The following is a 14,063-nucleotide window of genomic DNA, read 5'->3' as shown; positions in this document are numbered from 1 at the left end:
CTGGGACTCTCTCGAGCTGACTAGGACGATCTTCCGGCGTCTTTTTCCTTCTCTCACTTTTGTCATCTAAGTATAAGGAAACTAAAAATAAAGGCTAACTATCTTCTATATGGCTCAACTGGAATGAAAAACCGAACTGAGCGAACTAAGCGAACTGGGCGAACTCCTTAAATGAAGGTGGCCTTTGGTATTTATAGAGCTTCATGGTGAAGAGCTTTTTCTCTTGAATGATTGCACTGATGAGATGTCATTAATTCTCTGTCTGATGCACTGAATAATTGTCACCGAAAAGTTGAGTGTACTTGCTACAGTGTCATTAACGGCTTGTTAACTTAATTCAGAATCGACCGTCATCAGCTTTCTATCCCATCGTGATTTATTAAGCTTTCACCTTGATGCGCCGGCTCTATACGGCCACCTTCTTGAGCAGATTTTCGTGACCGCAAACAATCGACTAGTCTTGTGGTCGCAATCTCTTAGTGCACTCGAGCGTTAATTTCTTTGAATCGTAATTCTGCCTTGCGCTAACGCATTTTCTGCATAAAATACATAAGTTAACTATTTTTAATGCGATGGACGCATGCAATCGCAATGTTATAAACTTAATGCTTTTGGACACAATTTTTTATATTTTTACCGTCGCAATTCTGCATTTTTTTATATCTTTGCGTTGTGATAACGTGCATTTCTGCCTGTTATCACACCCTCAAATTAAAAACAATGCTTGTCCTCAAGCATAGACTAAAGATTTTCTTTAGAAAGTCGACTGCCTTCTTCTTTCCTAGCTTTCTCAAGGTTGCCTTGTTCAAATCCTATGTTCCAAGATCTCCTTAATTCTTATCCAGGTCTCTTCTTAAAATATTTCTAAAATTTAGGGACTGCAAGTTTAACCTTCATAATGACTTTACTTGTTTCCAGGGCATCGCATAATTTATTTCAACTGGGGTATTTTCAAATGATTTTTATCCTTGCGTATTTTAGATATTTTTTCTATGATCTTGTGCTTATCCAAGTGCCTAGCATTCGTTTTGGCTTGTCCCCACGTGTGTCATGAGGGCATCCAACTACGAGTAGGATTCGATCGCAACGTTATGATTTTTTTTTTTTTAGAAGTGCCTAAAAATAGCAAGGTTGAAAATGAATACCGCACCCCCAAATTTAAATGTAGCAATGTTATCATTGCTGAAAGATTAAAAGAAGTCATGCAATGCTCTTAGGAAGTTTCGTAAAAAGTCAGTTTGAAAGAAAGCTGACAGACCACTAACTTCTAAAAATATTTCATGAGATGACTGTCCTAAAATTAAGTTGACTTTGGTACATAAGAAAAAAATAGAGACATGCATTTCATCATTGAAATCATAATTGGCAAAGAGAAATAATACGATGACTTACTAAATTAATCAATATGTAATGATTGTACCGACTAAAGAGGATGCGATGATAAAATTATCAAAGTTAAAATGATATGTGATATAGCAAAATTTGGAATAAACAAAGTCAAGGAAAGATACAACCGCCAAATTTTCCCTGTCACCTGCATTATTCATGATCACATCTTTCTTTGCAGTGAACTGCTTTCTACAATTGCGGTGGCGGAACAAGCTGGTTGCGTCTTTCGTTTAGCTCCTCCGCAATCGTTCACCACGATCGTTGAAACGAAAACATTGAGAGGGTCAAATAAAGTCTGATCTAGCAATATAATATATAATAACAGATAAAAGAAAAATATACGATAACAGATAAAAGAAGGGTAACGAAAGTTAATGAATCATTGATAGAAAAAAAAGGATATTCCAAAAGAATTGCGTTCCTGATGAGTTCGAGTTGCACAATAACGCAGGGACATTTTATTTCAATCTGGGCTTTTTACGTCCAAGACGACTTCTTCTTATTTTCTTGGTCTTCTGGGATCTTGATTGCCTCAATCCGAGCTTTTTCCGACTGACGTTCATTACGATCTCCCCCTTGTGCACATCAATTTGAGCGTGATCGGTTGAGAGGAATGGTCGTCCCAATATGATGGGCGCTTTATAGTCCAGAATGATGAAGTCTGCCGGTAAGATGAATTTGTCAATGAGACTACGACATCTTCAACTCTCCCTCGGAAGGTATTTAGGATCTGTCCGCAAGCAGGAGAGTCTCTGTCGTGGGTGTTAGTTTTTCCATATTCAATCGTTTGAAGATTGATAGTGGCATTAATTTTATACTCGCCTCAAGATGGCACAGTGCCTGACCAATGTAGACCCCTCCAATTGAGCAAGGTATCGTGAAGCTTCTTGGGTCGCGCATTTTTTGTGGGATCATAGTATTTTGCGTTACTACCACTGTAGCTATCTTTCCTTCATCATTCTGTTTCTTTTTTAATCCTTGCAGGAATGGTGGTAGTTGTACTTCTGGTTTTGTTCTAAAGGCTTGAAGGTGGACACAACTTCTGGGTTCATCTTCTTGGGCTCTTCTAAATCATATGTCAATGGGTCCTCGGTTGTCACCGCATTCGGGTTGGTCCTGATGGGCTTTCCCTTTCTTCCGTTGTCGTTTTTTTTGCTTAGCAAGGAAACTGCTAGGCATTGTTTCTTTGTTGTATCCCCAAAGTTGCGAGGGAGCTCTGTTGAGTACGGCAACGCTTCTTGCGGTCTACTTTTGAGTTCCCCTGCAATCTGTCCCATTTGAATTTTAAGATTCTTTTCAATATATTGCTTCAGCAAACTCTCCAAAGATGAAGATTGCGGCACCTGCGAACTGCAAGCTTGATTTTTCGGTTGACCGTTTGTTCGTGGGAAAAATCCCGATGGCCCTTCCCTTTGCGCCATAGGTTGATAGCTTTGTTGTTGATTTTTCCACGTGAAATTGGGGTGGTTTCTCCACTCGGGGTTGTACGTATCGGAGAAAGGGTTATTCTTTATGAAGCATATTGACTACGGATTTCTTGGGCATTCTTCAATCAGATGTGCTTCTCCATAGGTGACACAACTCGTGATCGTTTGAGCGATTACGTTGACCTGCCCTTTATGTGTTCCCGTGCTATTAATTGCAATTCCTTGTATCAGATTCATCATCGCGTTCATTTCGATTTGTAGGGATGCGATGGCCCCACTATTTGCGTAACTATCTTTAATTCTTAATCTTTGATCGCTTTCCCTCCAATCTTCATGATTTTTGGAAATGCGATCAAGGATATTCTTAGCTTCATCATAAGTTTTATCGAGCAGACCACCAGTTGGTGCCGCATTGACAACCGTTTGTGATGCAGGGTTCAAACCGTGGAAGAAAATTTTCATTTGTAAGCAATCTAGTAAGCCATTGTGTGGGCAGTCTCTTACCAGCCTCTTAAACCTCGCCTATGCATCACTGAGCAATTCGTCAATATCCTGTTCAAAAATAGTGATCAACTTCCTCCTTCTGGTGTTCTCCATCGGAAGGAAGTACTTCTTCATGAACTTCTCAACTACTTGTTCCCATGATGTAATCTCCCCTGGTTCGAGAGAATAAACCCATTTTCGTGCCTAGTCACACAACGAAAATGGAAACAATGTTAATCGAACCTCCTCAGCGAAGATGTTTGGGAACACAAACGTGTTGCAGATCTCAATGAAACTCCGAAGGTGGGCATGCGGATCCTTGGCACGCCTACCGCCAAATTGTCCGGCAGTTTGAATCATCTGCAGCATCATCGATTTCATTTCGAACCTTAGAGAGCTGGCTTCATGAATCCTAGTGAGAAATCATAGAGGTTGGGTGACGTATAGTCCCTGATGGGCCTATTGTGGTCGATCTCCAATATGATGGGATTCGCCATGATATCATTTGCATTTGGTACTCCATTTTCTTGTTGTTCCGCCATGTTTGGATCTTTCTCTTGTTGTTGTTGTTGTTGGCGAATATTTCTTCTTCTTCTCTAGAAGGTTCTCTCAATCTCTTTGTCGTAATCATGCTCATGATTTTGTCCTTCGCTCATACGACACCCACTTCCTCCCTTACCTAAAGATAAGTAGTGCACAGAGACGAAGAGTCTGCAAAGAAAATAAAAGAGTTATCGTTAGCACAATGTATTGTCGTAGTCCCCGGCAACAGCGCCAAAAACTTGATGCATTGTTATTATTGCGATGAAATAATGCTGTAGAATGACATGATGGAATATGCGTTATGCATTCAAGTTTTCTCAGAAAGATCCAAGTATAAATCCTACTGAGTTGCCTGGTAAGCCCAGGGTCAAACACAGGGACTTAGGAAACAGTATGCGATGGTAGTTTTCGATTACTTTGCGGTAACAAATAAAATAATGCGTTGGTTGGTGTGTTGTTTAAAATATAAAGTCTATGTGGCAGATTTGAGAAAAGAGTTAATAACACGAAAGTACAATGAGTATGCAAGGAAACGGGTTAAAAAAGGATTTAGCTAACACTTCCTAAGGTTGAGTTCATGTTATGCGATCATGCTACATACATACAACAACAAGTCATCTCTCAATGCAAATGCTACAGCTTCTAGTTTTAGAATGTATGCGATGTATGCGATGATGTCTATAGGACTTACATCTAAGCCTCTATTCTTGTCTATGCGATGATGAATGGCACACACATACACAAGGCGACCGCATACTACCATAACCTATCTCTAGGGTGCATGCGATGCATGTTTGTAAACAGAGCTTATCTTTAAGTCTCTATCTCTTGCTTATGCAAATATAATCTTGCTTTCTCAAGTCTAGATTCTAACCTAGCTCTCTCAAGTCTTAGGTTCTTTCTTTAGAGTCTCTCTTGAGTAGCTCTAAAGGGGTGATGGACGCAACATAAGACAAGATGATCGCATGCAATGAAGATCCTAGGTCATGTTAGCTAAGTACTTTTCAAACCATTCGAAAGTTTAGTTACTCATGCGTATTGTAAAGATTGTAAACAGATGTAGTAATGCAAGTTTCATTCTATATATGAAATCGAAATACAGAATGATAATATGAAATAAAGATAAAGAGCCTGGTAGAAATTTCATACTTCCTAAGGCTTTTACACTGTTCTTCTCTACTCTACTCAAAAGATATTCTTGCTCTCGCAAGAGTCGGCCCTCTCTCTGTTTTCCACGCTCCCTAGCACTCTCTCGAGCTGACCAGGATGATCTTTTGGTGTCTTTTTCCTTCTCTCGCTTCTGCCTTCTAAGTATAAGGAAACTAATAAAGACTAACTATCTTCCATATGGCTCAGCTAGAATGAAAAACCGAACTGAGCGAACTAAGCGAACTGGGCGAACTCTTTAAACGAAGGTGACCTTCAGTATTTATAAAGCTTTAGAGTGAAGAGCTTTTTCTCTCGAATTATTGCACTGATGGGATGTCATTAATTCTCTGTTTGATGCGCCGAATAATTGTCACTGAAAAGTTGAGTGTACTTGCTACAGTGTCGTTAACGGCTTGTCAAATTCATTCGGAATCGACCATCATCAACTTTCAGTCCCATCGTGATTTATTAAGCTTTCACCTTGTTGTGCCGGCTCTATGCAGCCACCTTCTTGAGCAGATTTTCACGAACGCAAACGATCGCATAGTCTTGCGGTTGTAATCTCTTAGTGCGCTCGAGCGTTAATTTCTTTGGATCGCAATTCTGCCTTGCGCCAAAGCATTTTCTGCACAAATTACATAAGTTAACTGTTTTTAATGTGATGGACGCATGTGATCGCAATGTTATAAACTTAATTCCTTTAGACGCAATTTTCTATATTTTTACCGTCGCAATCCTGCATTGTTTTATATCTTTGCGCTGTGATAACGTGCATTTCTGCCCGTTATCATCTACAATCAAACAACTCACATGAACGTTTCCTAATGGCTTTCAAAGTGGTAGAAAATAGATAGTCTACCTAATACGCTTTTGGTATTACTTCAATTAGTAAAACAAATTGAAACCACCCTACACACACATTAATTCGAGTATCTTCCAAGTGATATCTACCCCCACCCCCTCCAAATCTACTTTAATTTAAAGTCTCTTAATTTGGCATTTCTCATTTAAAGAATCTCAAAAATCCAAAGAAAATCTCCCACTTCTATGTAAGACATGGTTGAGAAAAAACAAAAATAAAAAGTTCATATTTAGAAAATTCTATAATTAACTATACCAATAGAACTTTCCATCCAAAAAAACAATGAACGATTTATAAGTTTAAGGTACCATAACGATTATCTCCTTCAAATTTTATAATACTTAAAAGCAAAAATAAAGACGAAGTGAAAGTTGTGAAGGAACTCTTATTCAAGAGTACCTACGAGCGGAAGCAGATCTTTCCAATTCATTGTGACAGAATTACCGCATATACATCAAAACAAACTAATATGCATTCATCATGCTAAAGAGATCAATAAATCATACTAGAGGAGGATTTCTCCTTCACAGCGAGTTTGAAGCCCAACCGTCTACCTCGAACAATCACCACTCGGACAGAAGGAAACGGAGAAGACAACACCACTCAGAGACCTCAGTATTCTTAGAGTGAGAATCCAAAGTGTGGGCTTTGTACGGATTTGGTAGAGGGAAGGAGGAAGAGAGACCATACACAATGATCAAGCAAGTGGGAGATGTGGTCGTCTATTGCATAGACAAGATGCTTGATCGTTTAGGTGAAGTATACGATCATGTAGGAAAGGTAAGCAATCGTCTGAACGATCGTGTAGAATAAGGTAAACAATCGTCTAAACGATCGTGTAGGAAAAAGGGTGAGCGATCGTCCGAACGATCGCATAGGAAAAACTAAGCGATCGTCTATACGATCGTTTAGTAAATATTGGAAGCTAAATGATCGCTTAGGAAAAAGATAAACGATCGTTTAGATAACAGCGCACGACGGTGTAATCGGTATGCAATCGCTTAGCAATATCATATATGTAAGCGATCGTGCAGTCACTATCATATAGGCACTGATTTTAAACGATGACACTATCTTTTCACAATGTCCGTGCACCCCAAGATCAACACACCGTCAGCTATTTATAATGCACTCATCCGTTATTTAGAACAGAAGAGGCACCTTCCTATTTCCTTTATAACTGTCCAATGAATGTGATCTTATCATATTCATAACATATAAATTAATATCATATATTAATTATAACATTTTCCTCTACTAGATATAAATCATATTTATATCCAATTTCCTCCAAATTAATGTATCTCATATATAAAGTTAATTATATCATATTTAATTAACTCGTCAATTATATCATATATAATCGAACTCTCTCTTGTCAATTTGAACATTTTAAATTGACCCAAAAACTGACTCTCAACTTGTATCCAAGCTACCAAGGGGACCTTATGGACCTATGACTCGAAGCTTCAACGGTACGTGAATAGCTGACTAAACTCTTTAGTCACGATATCCACCATCCGTTAACTGCCAGACACTCCACTAAAGAGTGACAGTTGAACTCTTCTTGCTATAGATATATTTCTATGTCCATTGGATATAACCAATCATCAATACGATGATCTTTCACAGATGCTCGTAATTACAGCATGGCAATTTACCGTTTTGCCCCTGTAATTACATCTTCCTCCTTAGGTACCACTGATCCCTCCAATGAACAATACAACATAGTCCTACTATGTGTGAACACCTCTTGGGCCATGAGAAGGTGCGTGGTGCCACATCGTTCAGGTCCTAGAATCAACCCTTAAGGGAGCTATCTATCTATTTACCCCTGCCTCGGGGAATGAGTGAATTCCATCTTGTGTAGCTGAGTTCCCAGCTCCCAAATCAGATGAATCCCCAAAATGGTAGGTTTGAGTCGGCATTCTGGCCACTCACACCCATGCAAATCAAAGGATTGCCCTCAATGGCAGGAGCTCTCAACTCACTCAAGATTGAGGTCATGTTACCTAGGGTCATCCTAGTGAAGTGAAGTCACAGTCATGAACAGTGTTATATGACAATACATTAACACTTCGAGGTCAAGTCTTATACAAACTCTTTCTATAGGACGTCCACTACATGAATGCTCAGGATTAGACCATTTGTGACAAGTCACAACATTTATAACAATTCCACAAAGCGGGCCGCGTCCGTAGTGTTACCAGGATAAGGTTTCCCTCCTATATCCATGTACTACAGACTATTTTTGTTGTCACTTAAGACATGATCCACTTGTATGTCACTACATACATGCTTAAGTTACATAAAGACAACCAGGGATATTAAGTTTATTGGTTTGTGGTAAAATGAAAAGCATCTAAATGTGCAAAGTCAATTAGTGAAATAAATATCATTTATTATATTATACATCACAAGTGTTCGTACAAAGTTGTTCACAAACTACAGGACACGAGACTTTAGGGCACAAACCCCAACAAGTTGAACTTCAAAACTTACAAATTAAGTGTACTGTACAATAGAGGACCTCCATGTCACACTTAATTCTGATGCACCTCCATATCACACTTAACTCTGATACAAGATAGCCAATGGAGATAAATTTTGATAAATAAAATATATTATGAATTATGTTTGTCTCCCAAACATTAAAAAAAAAAACAAAAAGATTAGACAAGATGCAAAAAAAAAAAAAAAAAAAAGAAGAAGAAGAAAAGACAAGAAAAGAAAAGAAAAAACAAAAGAAAGTCAAAACAAACAAGGCAGCAAAAAAGAACAAAAGAAAAAAGAAAAGAAGAAGACAATGAGGTGAAGTTAGGTTGTAATGGAGCCCATCTGAAATCCAAAAATTTGTAGATGGCCAAAATGACAACAATTTTTCTCAAGCAATAAATTTAAGCATCAAGTGGGTGAGCATCAAGTGGGGGAGCATCGAGTAGGTGAGCATCGAGTGGGGGATCGAGGATCGAGTTCTGGACTGGATCAAGACATGGATTAAGTTTGATCGAGGATCAAGTTCTGGACCGAATCGAGTTTTGGACTGGATCGAGTTTTGGATCGAGGGTCAAGTTTTAGACCGGATCAAGACTTGGAATGAGTTTGATCGAGGAATGAGTTATGGACTAGATCAATTTATTGATAGGATCGAGTTCTTCATAGTGGGGATCGAGGATCGAGTTCTGGACTGGATTAAGGATCGAGTTCTAGCATAAAATTTTTAGACTAGAGTTACTGAATCATTAACCATCAGAGGACATAAAACCCAATACATAATTGCATTCCATTTAGCTAGCTCAATCTCCTTCAAGTGCATAAATTATAATCGAACAACAACCAAACACAAACAGTAATCAATTGCAAATGGAAAACCGCAAAAAGTGTTAGGGTTGATGCCCTAAATCTCGTACGCTCCTATAGTTTGTAAAAATTATTGATCAAACTCATTGCATATTTAATAAAATATATGATATTTTATTCAAATTCATTGTTTATAAAATATATAATATTTTAGTTGCATTAACCACAAACCAATAAACTAACATCCAATATTATCCTTGTAACTTAAATATGTATGTAGAGACATATGGGTGCATCATGTTTAAGTGATAACCTAAATGGTGTGTAGTAGATGGATAAGGCTGGGTACCTTATCCTTGTGACACTACGAATATGGCCCGCTTTATAGGTGTTAAAATTGTTGTAAAGTGATACAAATGATCTGGTCCTGATCGTTCATGTATAGATATGTGAGCAGAGAAATTCTATATAAAGAAGTTTATATAAGACCAGACTACGAAAAGTTTAGTCTCATTATATAAGTCGTTCATAATAAAGACTTACATTTCACTATGATGACCATCGGTAACATGACCTGAATCCTGAGTGAGTTGTGAACTCCTGCCTATAAGGGTGGCCTTTGATTTGTATGGGTGAGAGTGGCCAGATTGCCGACTCAACAAGCCTACCATTTTGGGGATTCGTCTGATTTAGAAGTTGGGAATACAGCCACAGAAGATGGAATTCACTCCTTCCCCGAGGTAGGGGTAAGTAGATAAATTGCTTCTTAAAGGCTGATTACGAGTTTTGAATAATGTGATGCCACACCCTCTCCTGGCCCGAGAGGGGTTTAGTCATAGTTGGACTATGATCTATTGTTTATTAGAGGGCTCAGTGGTACTTAAGGAGTTATATGTAACTATAGGGGCAAAACGGTAATTTGGCCTAGCTGTACTTACGAGAAATTTATGAAGGATCATTGTACTGTTTTTCTTTTCTTCCCAGGTAGCAAAAGGTGAGGAGTTCCAGAGTGCTGCTAAGGTCAAGGTCTGCCACATGCCACAGTTACACTTCCGGAGGGTTTTATGGTTGTTGTTGTAAACTTTGTTGCTAAGTCTTTGAGTTGTATAAAGGTTACATTGTTGTAAAATAAAATGGGCCTACTTAATTAGTTGATTGTTCAATTTGTACATTGGTATCAGAGTTATTTCCGCAAGAGTTATTAAGCAGTAAGTGTCAACGAAAGGGTTGATAACTACGGTGATTGGTTAGATCCAATGGACACAAATATATCCGTAGTGTAAAGAGTGTAGCTAGCGGTCTTTAGTGGAGGGCTCGACAGTTAACGGATAGTGAATAATTTAATTAAATAGTTTAATTAATTATTCATGTACCGTTGGAGCTTTAAGCTACAGGTCCATGAGGTTCCCTTGGTAGCTGAATAAGATTAATTGAGAATCAGTTTTTGGATTAATTTGAATTGTTCAAATTAGTAGAGGGATTTAATTATATATGATATAATTAACTTGTTTTAATTATATGTGATATAATTATTATAATGTATTTGACACATTATACTTAATGAGATGACATAAATATTTGAATAAGATTCAAATATAGTTTCTATGAATTGGATTCATAGTGATTAAATTTAATATAAATATGATTTATATCAAATGCCATATAAGAGAGAAAAAAAAATAGTTTATATTGTGATATAATATTAAAACTATAGGTTATATGTTATATTTGATATAACGTATAATTTAATATATATAATATGATAAGTTAGTTATCATTTTTATATTTCTATTAATTATTATTTTAATAATAAGGGAGTGAGTTACAACTCCTTTCCCCTTCTTTTCTCTCCACCCATGTAAGTGAGTGGTTGTTAATTTCGGCATATTAAAAAAGAAAAAGGTTTCTTCTTCTTGCTAAGATAGTCGAATTTGACAGAGAATATATAGAAGAGTTCAGTGTATGTGAATTTGATTTTGTTTGAGAACAATTTCAGTTCCTTCTTCCTCTCCACAAAATTCTCTCAAATCCAAAATAGCCAGAGCCCGCCACTCCTGAGTTCTCACTCTTAGAATATTGAGGAAACTATTGTGGTCGTGTTCGAACTTGTTCAAGGTTTTTCTTGGAGAAATTCTTCAAAGATGAGATTTCTAAAACCTTTTCATTAGCATGTTGTAATTTATAAATAAATGCATATCTTGTTTTTTGTTTATTGTAAAATTTATATTCAATGAAAAATAGATTTTGGTCGATCTTGCTTCTGCTCAAGATTCTCTTCTATAAGAGTTCCTTCAATTGGTATCAAAGTGTAACGACTGGATCCTTACAAATTATGGTCCGACCGCTACGACATGCATGCTTAGACTTTTCTATTATGAGATGAGTTTTGGTAAAAATCTCAGAAGAACATATCTAAGATTTTATTAATTAGGTAGAAAACTATATAAAAAGTTCATTTTACAAAACACCAGGATCCATAAAACACTAGCGTAGTGATACAAAAATACATATGCCTGTAATAGTGAGTTTAATGGTTGGCCATTTGAGCGACGTCCAGTTCTGCCACCTACATTTTGTCCTTACCTACAAAGTATGTAAAAATAGGATGAGTATATAATATACCCAGTAAGTAGTTCTCACATAAGGTAGTGATCAAATGTACAGTCACATGCAACATGTTATGAAAACATATGATTGGGACCCAAAACAAAAACTTATAATAACATGAGATGGTCGGTTATGCTTCCAACTTAAGTTTCTCCGCCCTGATAGGAAGAGAAAACTAACCCATCTGATGATTAGCGGGTCATGCAATCAGTAGGGCCAGAGTTGCATCCAACATCAACCATTAGCATAAACGTAAGGTTAGACTAGAGGGGTGAAGCCATACAACCACACATTTTATTTTCTTTAAAATTACTTAGGTTTAAGAATTTCTCTTAATAAGACACCGAATTTTGGCTAACATTTGCCCTTACGTTATCAACCTTTGTTTGTATTCAATTTTAAGGTTCTCCATGTATAATCTATAAAATCGTGGCCAAATTCAACGCATAATCCACGCTTCTGTCCAAATCTCGCTTTCTTTGTTCTCAGAATCTCGATCTCTCCAGCTTTCTCGCTGGTTTGGCTCTCGTGACTCTCGCTCTCGCTGGTTTGGCTCTCTCGCTCTCGCTCTCGCCCACTCTCTCACTGAGAATCTCGCTCTCTTCACTCTCGCTCTCTCAAATTTTCTCTCCACTCTCACTGTCTCCAATTTTCTCTCCAATCTCGCTAGTTTTCACGTGTGGGTTGCCTTCACTGCTTGTGGATTCCACTTCCCCTTTTTAACTCTTTCAAATTTTAAGAGTATATGGGCAATTAATTCACCTCCAATTCTTCCAATCAACAGTGCCCAAACAAAAAGTTATCTACTGCCCTTTGTCTTCTGAATTAGCTAGCATCCAACTTCTAATTAATCCTCCCTAATTCTGCCCCCTTATTCATTATTTTTGGATAATTAATAAATTTCTTATTTTTTTCCAATTCTAAATTTACACCCGATTTTCCTATTAAGTTTATATATTTTTCATTCTTAATTATATATTTTATTTATTTTCCTGCTTTCTAATTTAGGGTTAGGGTATTACATTTACCACCCCTTTAAATAATGCTTAACTTTTGACATTTAATTTCCTATAGTGTATGCGTACAAATTTGGGTTGTTACACAAAGCCAGGTTATAGGTTTTCTGATTCCAAATTCCATTTTATTGAATCGATCTTACAACAATGGTGGGTTTTATAATCTGCATTCTATTTCATGCGATTAATGGTTGTGAATGTGGTTTTGTTGATGGATGTTTTGGGATAGAACTCTGTTTTAAGGCTTTCTTTGTTTGCAATTTGGTTTGTAAAGGCCCCTACGTTTTTTGGTATTAATCTTGCTATAGAGTTTGTAATTTGTAAGTTTGAGTCGCTTGTGTTGTTCCCGGGATGCTTCAAAGAAAAGTTGCAAAGCACTATTTCGATGGAGAAGACGAAGCAGTTCTACAAGATCGTGTAACTATCGTGTAGCTTTTTCTAAACGATCTTGTAGCTTTTGCTACACGATCATGTAGCATTTGATAAAGGATCGTGTAGCTAATTCTACAAGATCGTGTAGACTTTGCTACACGATCCTGTACCATTTGCTACAAGATCTCACAATCAATTGCTACACGATTACTACAAGATGGTTCGTTGAAGGGTGGTTCGGTTCAAGCAGTTCAAAGCCTGGTTCACTTTATTCGAACCAGATGACTTTGTAATAGATAGCCTTTTATTTTACTTTTTTTTTCCTCTTAGAGGTCCTATCCTGGTCCATCAACTGTTAGTGTGAATATACACATGATGTATGTTTTATCTTATATGTCATATAGTTTTAAAACACGCCATAGGTTATGAATTTATACTTATGCATCATTTTATATTATAAGTGTTATAATATATGAATATGCATGATTTAAATTACATATAGGATGCTCACGCATCATATAGTATAAATGTTATAGTATATGTATGCATTCATTATAGCATATCCATGCATCATTTATATTATAATAATTATAATATAATGTTGAATGAATGTATGGAAAGTATACTATAGCATGATTCATTACTTAGTTATATAATTGTTATATATTAGTAATGAATGGAGATTGCATGAAGCATGACATTACCTTAGGTTAATATATAAATGTTATAATTAACTCAAGTATGTCAAGCATGCAATAGTTTTTTTTAATTGTTTCATTTATTTATAATTGTTATAACTAAATGAAATTAGAATTAAAATCAATAATTAAGAGGTGCATGCAAACCTTAGGCTATAATCATTTTTTTAAAATTGTTTTAAAACATGATTGAGATAGACCTAAGATCACTTTTCTA

General features: G+C 36.8%; 1 non-coding gene across 1 annotated transcript; it reads left to right on the top strand.

The window, feature by feature from the left end:
* The first annotated feature begins 3,294 nt into the window (after positions 1-3,294).
* On the top strand, positions 3,295-3,401 carry LOC120069676 (small nucleolar RNA R71). Its single transcript, XR_005479629.1, has one exon. It is a non-coding gene; the product is annotated as a small nucleolar RNA R71 (small nucleolar RNA).
* Positions 3,402-14,063: the final 10,662 nt, after the last annotated feature.

Source organism: Benincasa hispida, chromosome 7 (assembly GCF_027475165.1).
Source record: "Benincasa hispida cultivar pf3 chromosome 7, pf3_genome.v1.1, whole genome shotgun sequence".
In the NCBI taxonomy this organism is placed as follows: Eukaryota; Viridiplantae; Streptophyta; class Magnoliopsida; order Cucurbitales; family Cucurbitaceae; genus Benincasa; species Benincasa hispida.
This window is presented reverse-complemented; position numbering and strand designations above follow the sequence as displayed.